Raw genomic sequence first — 9,755 nt, 5'->3', positions numbered from 1 at the left:
TCACTTGCAGTCCAATGTCGCCATCCTGTGGACAAAGTGAGAGTTGCAGTTTGGAATTACACTTAGAAAAAAACCAGCAAACTGACCTCCAGGCCCTGTATTGTGGATGTGGAGGCCGCTTTGGAGGCTCCAGCTCGGCCTAGGGACATAGCCTGGCTCTGCCTAGCTCTCTGGTACTCGCTCAGAGGACCAGGACCACGTGAAATGTATTTCATCCAGCTTATATGTGTAAAAGTGTCCGTTTTTAGGGTCATAAGGCCGGATAAATCATTTACATTCAACCGCTTGGAGCTCACTTGCAGTCCAATGTCGCCATCCTGTGGACAAAGTGAGAGTTGCAGTTTGGAATTACACTTAGAAAAAAACCAGCAAACTGACCTCCAGGCCCTGTATTGTGGTTGTGGAGGCCGCTTTGGAGGCTCCAGCTCGGCCTAGGGACATAGCCTGGCTCTGCCTAGCTCTCTGGTACTCGCTCAGAGGACCAGGACCACGTGAAATGTATTTCATCCAGCTTATATGTGTAAAAGTGTCCGTTTTTAGGGTCATAAGGCCGGATAAATCATTTACATTCAACCGCTTGGAGCTCACTTGCAGTCCAATGTCGCCATCCTGTGGACAAAGTGAGAGTTGCAGTTTGGAATTACACTTAGAAAAAAACCAGCAAACTGACCTCCAGGCCCTGTATTGTGGATGTGGAGGCCGCTTTGGAGGCTCCAGCTCGGCCTAGGGACATAGCCTGGCTCTGCCTAGCTCTCTGGTACTCGCTCAGAGGACCAGGACCACGTGAAATGCATTTCATCCAGCTTATATGTGTTAAAGTGTCCGTTTTTAGGGTCATAAGGCCGGATAAATCAGTTGCATTCAACCGCTTGGAGCTCACTTGCAGTCCAATGTCGCCATCCTGTGGACAAAGTGAGAGTTGCAGTTTGGAATTACACTTAGAAAAAAACCAGCAAACTGACCTCCAGGCCCTGTATTGTGGATGTGGAGGCCGCTTTGGAGGCTCCAGCTCGGCCTAGGGACATAGCCTGGCTCTGCCTAGCTCTCTGGTACTCGCTCAGAGGACCAGGACCACGTGAAATGTATTTCATCCAGCTTATATGTGTAAAAGTGTCCGTTTTTAGGGTCATAAGGCCGGATAAATCATTTACATTCAACCGCTTGGAGCTCACTTGCAGTCCAATGTCGCCATCCTGTGGACAAAGTGAGAGTTGCAGTTTGGAATTACACTTAGAAAAAAACCAGCAAACTGACCTCCAGGCCCTGTATTGTGGTTGTGGAGGCCGCTTTGGAGGCTCCAGCTCGGCCTAGGGACATAGCCTGGCTCTGCCTAGCTCTCTGGTACTCGCTCAGAGGACCAGGACCACGTGAAATGTATTTCATCCAGCTTATATGTGTAAAAGTGTCCGTTTTTAGGGTCATAAGGCCGGATAAATCATTTACATTCAACCGCTTGGAGCTCACTTGCAGTCCAATGTCGCCATCCTGTGGACAAAGTGAGAGTTGCAGTTTGGAATTACACTTAGAAAAAAACCAGCAAACTGACCTCCAGGCCCTGTATTGTGGTTGTGGAGGCCGCTTTGGAGGCTCCAGCTCGGCCTAGGGACATAGCCTGGCTCTGCCTAGCTCTCTGGTACTCGCTCAGAGGACCAGGACCACGTGAAATGTATTTCATCCAGCTTATATGTGTAAAAGTGTCCGTTTTTAGGGTCATAAGGCCGGATAAATCATTTACATTCAACCGCTTGGAGCTCACTTGCAGTCCAATGTCGCCATCCTGTGGACAAAGTGAGAGTTGCAGTTTGGAATTACACTTAGAAAAAAACCAGCAAACTGACCTCCAGGCCCTGTATTGTGGTTGTGGAGGCCGCTTTGGAGGCTCTAGCTCGGCTAGTTGAAGGCTTTAGCGCTTCTCTCCCATCTACCAGGGGCACGAAACTAAATTACCAGGGGCATGAACGTCCTGAACGGTCGGAGTTTTGGTTTTAACCCAGAGAGGGTGCTTAAGTGTGGGGGCCCGGGACCGCCTGGAGACGGGGTTAGAAGGGTAGCTGCCGGAGGTGTCTCTGCGGGCTTTTGGTGAGGGGTGGCCGGGTGGGGGTGGGTCCGGTTGGGGGGGGGTGTTTTTGGAGGGCTATTTTTTATTTTTTCCCCGTTTTTGGTGGGAGCTTGAGTCAGAGGTGTTGGTGGGTGACTAGGGGGGTGCTGCGGAGGTCCTGTGGCCGGGAAAGGTGCCTTATTTCCGGGTGTGGATGAGTGGATGAGGCTGGTGCTGTGGGAGTGCTTTTCTCACACTTTCTCCCACTATTTCGGTCTGCTTTAAGCAGAGGTGATGCTGGGTGACCAGGGGGGTGCTGCGGAGGTCCTGTGGCCAGGAAAGGTGCCTGATTTCCGGGTGTGGATGAGTGGATGAGGCTGGTGCTGTGGGAGTGCTTTTCACACACTTTCTCCCACTATTTCGGTCTGCTTTAAGCAGAGGTGATGGAGGGTGACCAGGGGGATGCTGCGGAGGTCCTGTGGCCGGGATAGGTGCCTTATTTCCGGGTGTGGATGAGTGGATGAGGCTGGTGCTGTGGGAGTGCTTTTCTCACACTTTCTCCCACTATTTCGGTCTGCTTTAAGCAGAGGTGATGCTGGGTGACCAGGGGGGTGCTGCGGAGGTCCTGTGGCCAGGAAAGGTGCCTGATTTCCGGGTGTGGATGAGTGGATGAGGCTGGTGCTGTGGGAGTGCTTTTCACACACTTTCTCCCACTATTTCGGTCTGCTTTAAGCAGAGGTGATGGAGGGTGACCAGGGGGATGCTGCGGAGGTCCTGTGGCCGGGATAGGTGCCTTATTTCCGGGTGTGGATGAGTGGATGAGGCTGGTGCTGTGGGAGTGCTTTTCTCACACTTTCTCCCACTATTTCGGTCTGCTTTAAGCAGAGGTGATGCTGGGTGACCAGGGGGGTGCTGCGGAGGTCCTGTGGCCAGGAAAGGTGCCTGATTTCCGGGTGTGGATGAGTGGATGAGGCTGGTGCTGTGGGAGTGCTTTTCACACACTTTCTCCCACTATTTCGGTCTGCTTTAAGCAGAGGTGATGGAGGGTGACCAGGGGGATGCTGCGGAGGTCCTGTGGCCGGGATAGGTGCCTGATTTCCGGGTGTGGATGAGTGGATGAGGCTGGTGCTGTGGGAGTGCTTTTCTCACACTTTCTCCCACTATTTCGGTCTGCTTTAAGCAGAGGTGATGCTGGGTGACCAGGGGGGTGCTGCGGAGGTCCTGTGGCCAGGAAAGGTGCCTGATTTCCGGGTGTGGATGAGTGGATGAGGCTGGTGCTGTGTGAGTGCTTTTCACACACTTTCTCCCACTATTTCGGGTTGCTTTAAGCAGAGGTGATGCTGGGTGACCAGGGAGATGCTGCGGAGGTCCTGTGGCCGGGAAAGGTGCCTGATTTCCGGGTGTGGATGAGTGGATGAGGCTGGTGCTGTGGGAGTGCTTTTCCCACACTTTCTCCCACTATTTCGGTCTGCTTTAAGCAGAGGTGGTGGAGGGTGACCAGGGGGATGCTGCGGAGGTCCTGTGGCCGGGATAGGTGCCTTATTTCCGGGTGTGGATGAGATGAGAGTGGGGGTGCTTTCCACACCCGAATTTATCCTTTCTCCCCTTCTGTTTTTCGGACCGTTTTGTGTCAGTGTTGCTGGGTGCCAGGGGGATGCTGTGGAGGTGTTTTATCCGGAAAAAGTGCTTTTTTCCGGGCGTGAGCGAGATGTGTGTCTGGGTGCTCTTCAGCCCGGACTTTGCCTTTCTCACCCTTCTTTTTTCAGGCCCTTTTGTGGCAGTGTTGCTGGGTGCCAGGGGGATGCTCTGGAGGAGGCCCACCCGGAAAAAGTGCTGTTTTCCGGGTGTGGGTGAGATGAGAGTGGGGGTGCTTTCCACGCCCGAATTTACCCTTTCTCCTCTTCTGTTTTTCTAGCCCTTTTGTGTCAGTGTTGGGGGGAGCCCAGGGGATGCTCTGGAGGTGTTTTACCGGGGAAAAAGTGCTTTTTTCCGGGCGTGAGCGAGATGTGTGTCTGGGTGCTCTTCAGCCCGGACTTTGCCTTTCTCACCCTTCTTTTTTCAGGCCCTTTTGTGGCAGTGTTGCTGGGTGCCAGGGGGATGCTCTGGAGGAGGCCCACCCGGGAAAAGTGCTCTTTTTCCGGGTGTGGAGGAGATGAGAGTGGGGATGCTTTCCACGCCCGAATTTACCCTTTCCCACCCTCCGTTTTTCGGGTCCTTTTGTGGGAGTGTTGCTGGGTGCCAGGGGGTTGCTCTGGAGGAGGCCCACCCGGAAAAAGTGCTGTTTTCCGGGTGTGGGTGAGATGAGAGTGGGGGTGCTTTCCACGCCCGAATTTACCCTTTCTCACCATCCGTTTTTCGGGCCCTTTTGTGGGAGTGTTGGGGGGAGCCCAGGGGATGCTCTGGAGGTGAGTCACCCGGAAAAAGTGCTCGTTTTCCGGGTGTGGAAGGGATGAGAGTGGGGGTGCCTTCCACGCCCGAATTTACCCTTTCCCACCCTCCGTTTTTCGGGCCCTTTTGTGGGAGTGTTGCTGGGAGCCCAGGGGATGCTCTGGATGTGAGTCACCCGGAAAAAGTGCCATTTTCCGGGCTGTGAGCGAGATGTGTGTCTGGGTGCTTTTCAGCCCAAACTTACCCTTTTTCACCCTCTTTTTTTCGGGTCCTTTTGTGGGAGTGTTGCTGGGTGCCAGGGGGTTGCTCTGGAGGAGGCCCACCCGGAAAAAGTGCTGTTTTCCGGGTGTGGGTGAGATGAGAGTGGGGGTGCTTTCCACGCCCGAATTTACCCTTTCTCACCATCCGTTTTTCGGGCCCTTTTGTGGGAGTGTTGGGGGGAGCCCAGGGGATGCTCTGGAGGTGAGTCACCCGGAAAAAGTGCTGTTTTCCGGGCGTGAGCGAGATGTGTGTCTGGGTGCTTTTCAGCCCGAACTTACCCTTTCCCACCCTCTTTTTTTCGGGTCATTTTGTGGGAGTGTTGGGGGGAGCCCAAGGGATGCTCTGGAAGAGGCCCACCCGGAAAAAGTGCTGTTTTCCGGGTGTGGGTGAGATGAGAGTGGGGGTGCTTTCCACGCCCGAATTTACCCTTTCTCACCATCCGTTTTTCGGGCCCTCTTGTGGCAGTGTTGGCAGGGGCCTAGGGGATGCGGTGGAGGTCAAAGATCCGGGAAATGTGCCCCCTTTCCCTGGTAAATGACGTCCAGGGCGCTGTCCGTGGTGCTGTCCATGGTGCTGATGTTGCTACGTGAGCTAATGCCCGGAAAAAGCGCCCTAAACTGGGATGATGAGAGAGAGAGAGAGAGAGAGAGAGAGAGAGAGAGAGAGAGAGAGAGAGAGAGAGAGAGAGAGAGAGAGAGAGAGAGAGAGAGAGAGGGCATGGAGCAGCAGTCGGAGGCATCCCAGGGAGAGAGGCATGCTCTGGGGCACGAAAATCCCGGAAAAAGGAAGAAAAAGGGAAAAAAAAACCCAGCCGCGTATGTGACGTGACTCTAGGCAACACGAAGCGCTGAAGGCTTCAGCGCTTCGTTGAGTCGCAAGAGTTCCAGGGGCGTAAAAGTCAGAAAAACGCCAAAGTGTCTCTAGGCAACACGAAGCGCTGAAGGCTTCAGCGCTTCGCTGACTCGCAAGAGTTCCAGGGGCGTAAAACCCAGCAAAACGCCAAAGTGTTTCTAGGCAACACGAAGCGCTGAAGGCTTCAGCGCTTCGCTGACTTGCAAGAATTCCAGGGGCGCGAACCTCCAAAAAACGACAGAGTGTCTCTAGGCAAAAACCAATAAGCGCTGAAGCCTTCAGCGCTTATTGGTTTTTGCCTATCCCGATGTGACCACTTTTGGTAGGGGGTAACCAAGCCACCTTGCGCACATTTTGTGAAACCGGTTTTTCAAAAATCTGTCTATCATGAAAAGACAGCGACAGCTTTACTACAAGAAGGCCGGAAAAGTGAAGGCACCACGGAGATAATTTCGGCCCGACTCCCGGTTACCAGGGCGGCAAAGACAGGCGACAACGCGGAAGTACTTTATCCGATTTAAAGCCATTATGCTCGGCCTATGTGATCCGATTTTTTGACGGACAACAGCGGTGTGTTGCGGACGTCTCTTCCCCGCGAATGGAGCGTTCTGGCTGGGCCTGGGAGATCCGAGTTTTGACGGACAACAGCGGAGTGTTGCGGGGAAGCGCTGCCTTAGAAAATGACTTTCAAACGGATTAACTGATTATGTTAACGGCCTCTTTACGCGCGTCCTCCAGGCAGTTACAACGACTGTTTCTGGAGGAGGCTTTGCCTCGGATTGTGAATTTAAAACGGATTGACAGATGACGTTAACGGCCTCTTTACGCACGTCCTCCAGACAGTTATAGCGACTGTTTCTGGAGGAGGCTTTGCCTCGGATTGTGAATTTAAAACGGATTGACAGATGACGTTAACGGCCTCTTTACGCACGTCCTCCAGACAGTTATAGCGACTGTTTCTGGAGGAGGCTTTGCCTCGGATTGTGAATTTAAAACGGATTGACAGATGACGTTAACGGCCTCTTTACGCGCGTCCTCCAGACTGTCACAGCGGCTGTTTGTGGAGGATTTTTGACCCAGCATTATGTCAATAAAACGGATTAAATTATGATGTGTACGGCCTCTTTACGCACGTCCTCCAGACAGTTACAGCGACTGTTTCTGGAGAATGCTTTCCCTCAGATTGTGAATTTAAAACGGATTGACAGATGACGTTAACAGCCTCTTTACGCGCGTCCTCCAGACAGTTATAGCGGCTGTTTGCGGAGGATTTTTGACCCAGCATTATGTCAATACAACGGATTAAATTATGATGTGTACGGCCTCTTTACGCACGTCCTCCAGACTGTCACAGCGACTGTTTCTGGAGAATGCTTTTCCTCAGATTGTGAATTTAAAACGGATTGACAGATGACGTTAACAGCCTCTTTACGCACGTCCTCCAGACAGTTATAGCGGCTGTTTGCGGAGGATTTTTGACCCAGCATTATGTCAATACAACGGATTAAATTATGATGTGTACGGCCTCTTTACGCACGTCCTCCAGACTGTCACAGCGACTGTTTCTGGAGGATGCTTTCCCTCAGATTGTGAGCTCAAAACGGATTGACAGATGACAATAACAGCCTCTTTACGCACGTCCTCCAGACAGTTATAGCGGCTGTTTGTGGAGGAGGCTTTGCCTCGGATTGTGAATTTCAAACGGATTGACAGATGACGTTAACGGCCTCTTTACGCACGTCCTCCAGACAGTTATAGCGGCTGTTGCTGGAGGATGTTTCGCCTCACATTGTGAGCTTTAAACGGACTCTCTCGCCACATTAACGGCCTCTTTACGCACGTCCTCCAGACAGTTATAGCGACTGTTTCTGGAGGAGGCTTTGCCTCGGATTGTGAATTTCAAACGGATTGACAGATGACGTTAACGGCCTCTTTACGCACGTCCTCCAGACAGTTATAGCGGCTGTTGCTGGAGGATGTTTCGCCTCACATTGTGAGCTTTAAACGGACTGTCTCGCCACATTAACGGCCTCTTTACGCACGTCCTCCAGACAGTTATAGCGACTGTTTCTGGAGGAGGCTTTGCCTCGGATTGTGAATTTAAAACGGATTGACAGATGACGTTAACGGCCTCTTTACGCACGTCCTCCAGACAGTTATAGCGGCTGTTGCTGGAGGATGTTTCGCCTCACATTGTGAGCTTTAAACGGACTCTCTCGCCACATTAACGGCCTCTTTACGCACGTCCTCCAGACAGTTATAGCGACTGTTTCTGGAGGAGGCTTTGCCTCGGATTGTGAATTTCAAACGGATTGACAGATGACGTTAACGGCCTCTTTACGCACGTCCTCCAGACAGTTATAGCGGCTGTTGCTGGAGGATGTTTCGCCTCACATTGTGAGCTTTAAACGGACTCTCTCGCCACATTAACGGCCTCTTTACGCACGTCCTCCAGACAGTTATAGCGACTGTTTCTGGAGGAGGCTTTGCCTCGGATTGTGAATTTAAAACGGATTGACAGATGACGTTAACGGCCTCTTTACGCGCGTCCTCCAGACAGTTATAGCGGCTGTTTGCGGAGGATTTTTGACCCAGCATTATGTCAATACAACGGATTAAATTATGATGTGTACGGCCTCTTTACGCACGTCCTCCAGACTGTCACAGCGACTGTTTCTGGAGGATGCTTTCCCTCAGATTGTGAGCTCAAAACGGATTGACAGATGACGTTAAAGGCCTCTTTACGCACGTCCTCCAGACAGTTATAGCGACTGTTTCTGGAGGAGGCTTTGCCTCGGATTGTGAATTTAAAACGGATTGACAGATGACGTTAACGGCCTCTTTACGCACGTCCTCCAGACAGTTATAGCGACTGTTTCTGGAGGATGCTTTCCATCATATTGTGACCTTAAAACGGATTGACAGATGACAATAACAGCCTCTTTACGCGCGTCCTCCAGACTGTCACAGCGACTGTTTCTGGAGGATGCTTTCCCTCAGATTGTGAGCTCAAAACGGATTGACAGATGACAATAACAGCCTCTTTACGCGCGTCCTCCAGACTGTCACAGCGACTGTTTCTGGAGGATGCTTTCCCTCAGATTGTGAGCTCAAAACGGATTGACAGATGATAATAACAGCCTCTTTACGCGCGTCCTCCAGACTGTCACAGCGACTGTTTCTGGAGGATGCTTTCCCTCAGATTGTGAGCTCAAAACGGATTGACAGATGACAATAACAGCCTCTTTACGCGCGTCCTCCAGACTGTCACAGCGACTGTTTCTGGAGGGTGCTTTCCCTCAGATTGTGATCTTAAAACGGATTGACAGATGACAATAACAGCCTCTTTACGCACGTCCTCCAGACAGTCACAGCAGCTGTTTGCGGAGGATTTTTGACCCAGCATTATGTCAATAAAACGGATTAAATTATGATGTGTACGGCCTCTTTACGCACGTCCTCCAGACAGTTACAGCGGCTGTTTGCGGAGGATTTTTGACCCAGCATTATGTCAATAAAACGGATTAAATTATGATGTGTACGGCCTCTTTACGCACGTCCTCCAGACAGTTACAGCGGCTGTTTGCGGAGGATTTTTGACCCAGCATTATGTCAATAAAACGGATTAAATTATGATGTGTACGGCCTCTTTACGCACGTCCTCCAGACAGTTATAGCGGCTGTTTGCGGAGGATTTTTGACTCAGCATTATGTCAATAAAACGGATTAAATTATGATGTGTACGGCCTCTTTACGCACGTCCTCCAGACAGTTATAGCGGCTGTTTGTGGAGGATTTTGGACCCAGCATTATGTCAATAAAACGGATTAAATTATGATGTGTACGGCCTCTTTACGCACGTCCTCCAGACAGTTACAGCGGCTGTTTGCGGAGGATTTTTGACCCAGCATTATGTCAATAAAACGGATTAAATTATGATGTGTACGGCCTCTTTACGCACGTCCTCCAGACAGTTATAGCGGCTGTTTGCGGAGGATTTTTGACTCAGCATTATGTCAATAAAACGGATTAAATTATGATGTGTACGGCCTCTTTACGCACGTCCTCCAGACAGTTATAGCGGCTGTTTGCGGAGGATTTTTGACCCAGCATTATGTCAATAAAACGGATTAAATTATGATGTGTACGGCCTCTTTACGCACGTCCTCCAGACAGTTACAGCGGCTGTTTGCGGAGGATTTTTGACCCAGCATTA

This window comes from Cebidichthys violaceus, unplaced genomic scaffold (genome assembly GCF_023349555.1).
Source record: "Cebidichthys violaceus isolate CVI_PGR_0920_01 unplaced genomic scaffold, fCebVio1.0.p SCAF_564, whole genome shotgun sequence".
Lineage (NCBI taxonomy): Eukaryota > Metazoa > Chordata > Actinopteri > Perciformes > Stichaeidae > Cebidichthys > Cebidichthys violaceus.
The sequence above is the reverse complement of the archived record's forward strand: the minus strand, read 5'-3'. Positions refer to the sequence as shown.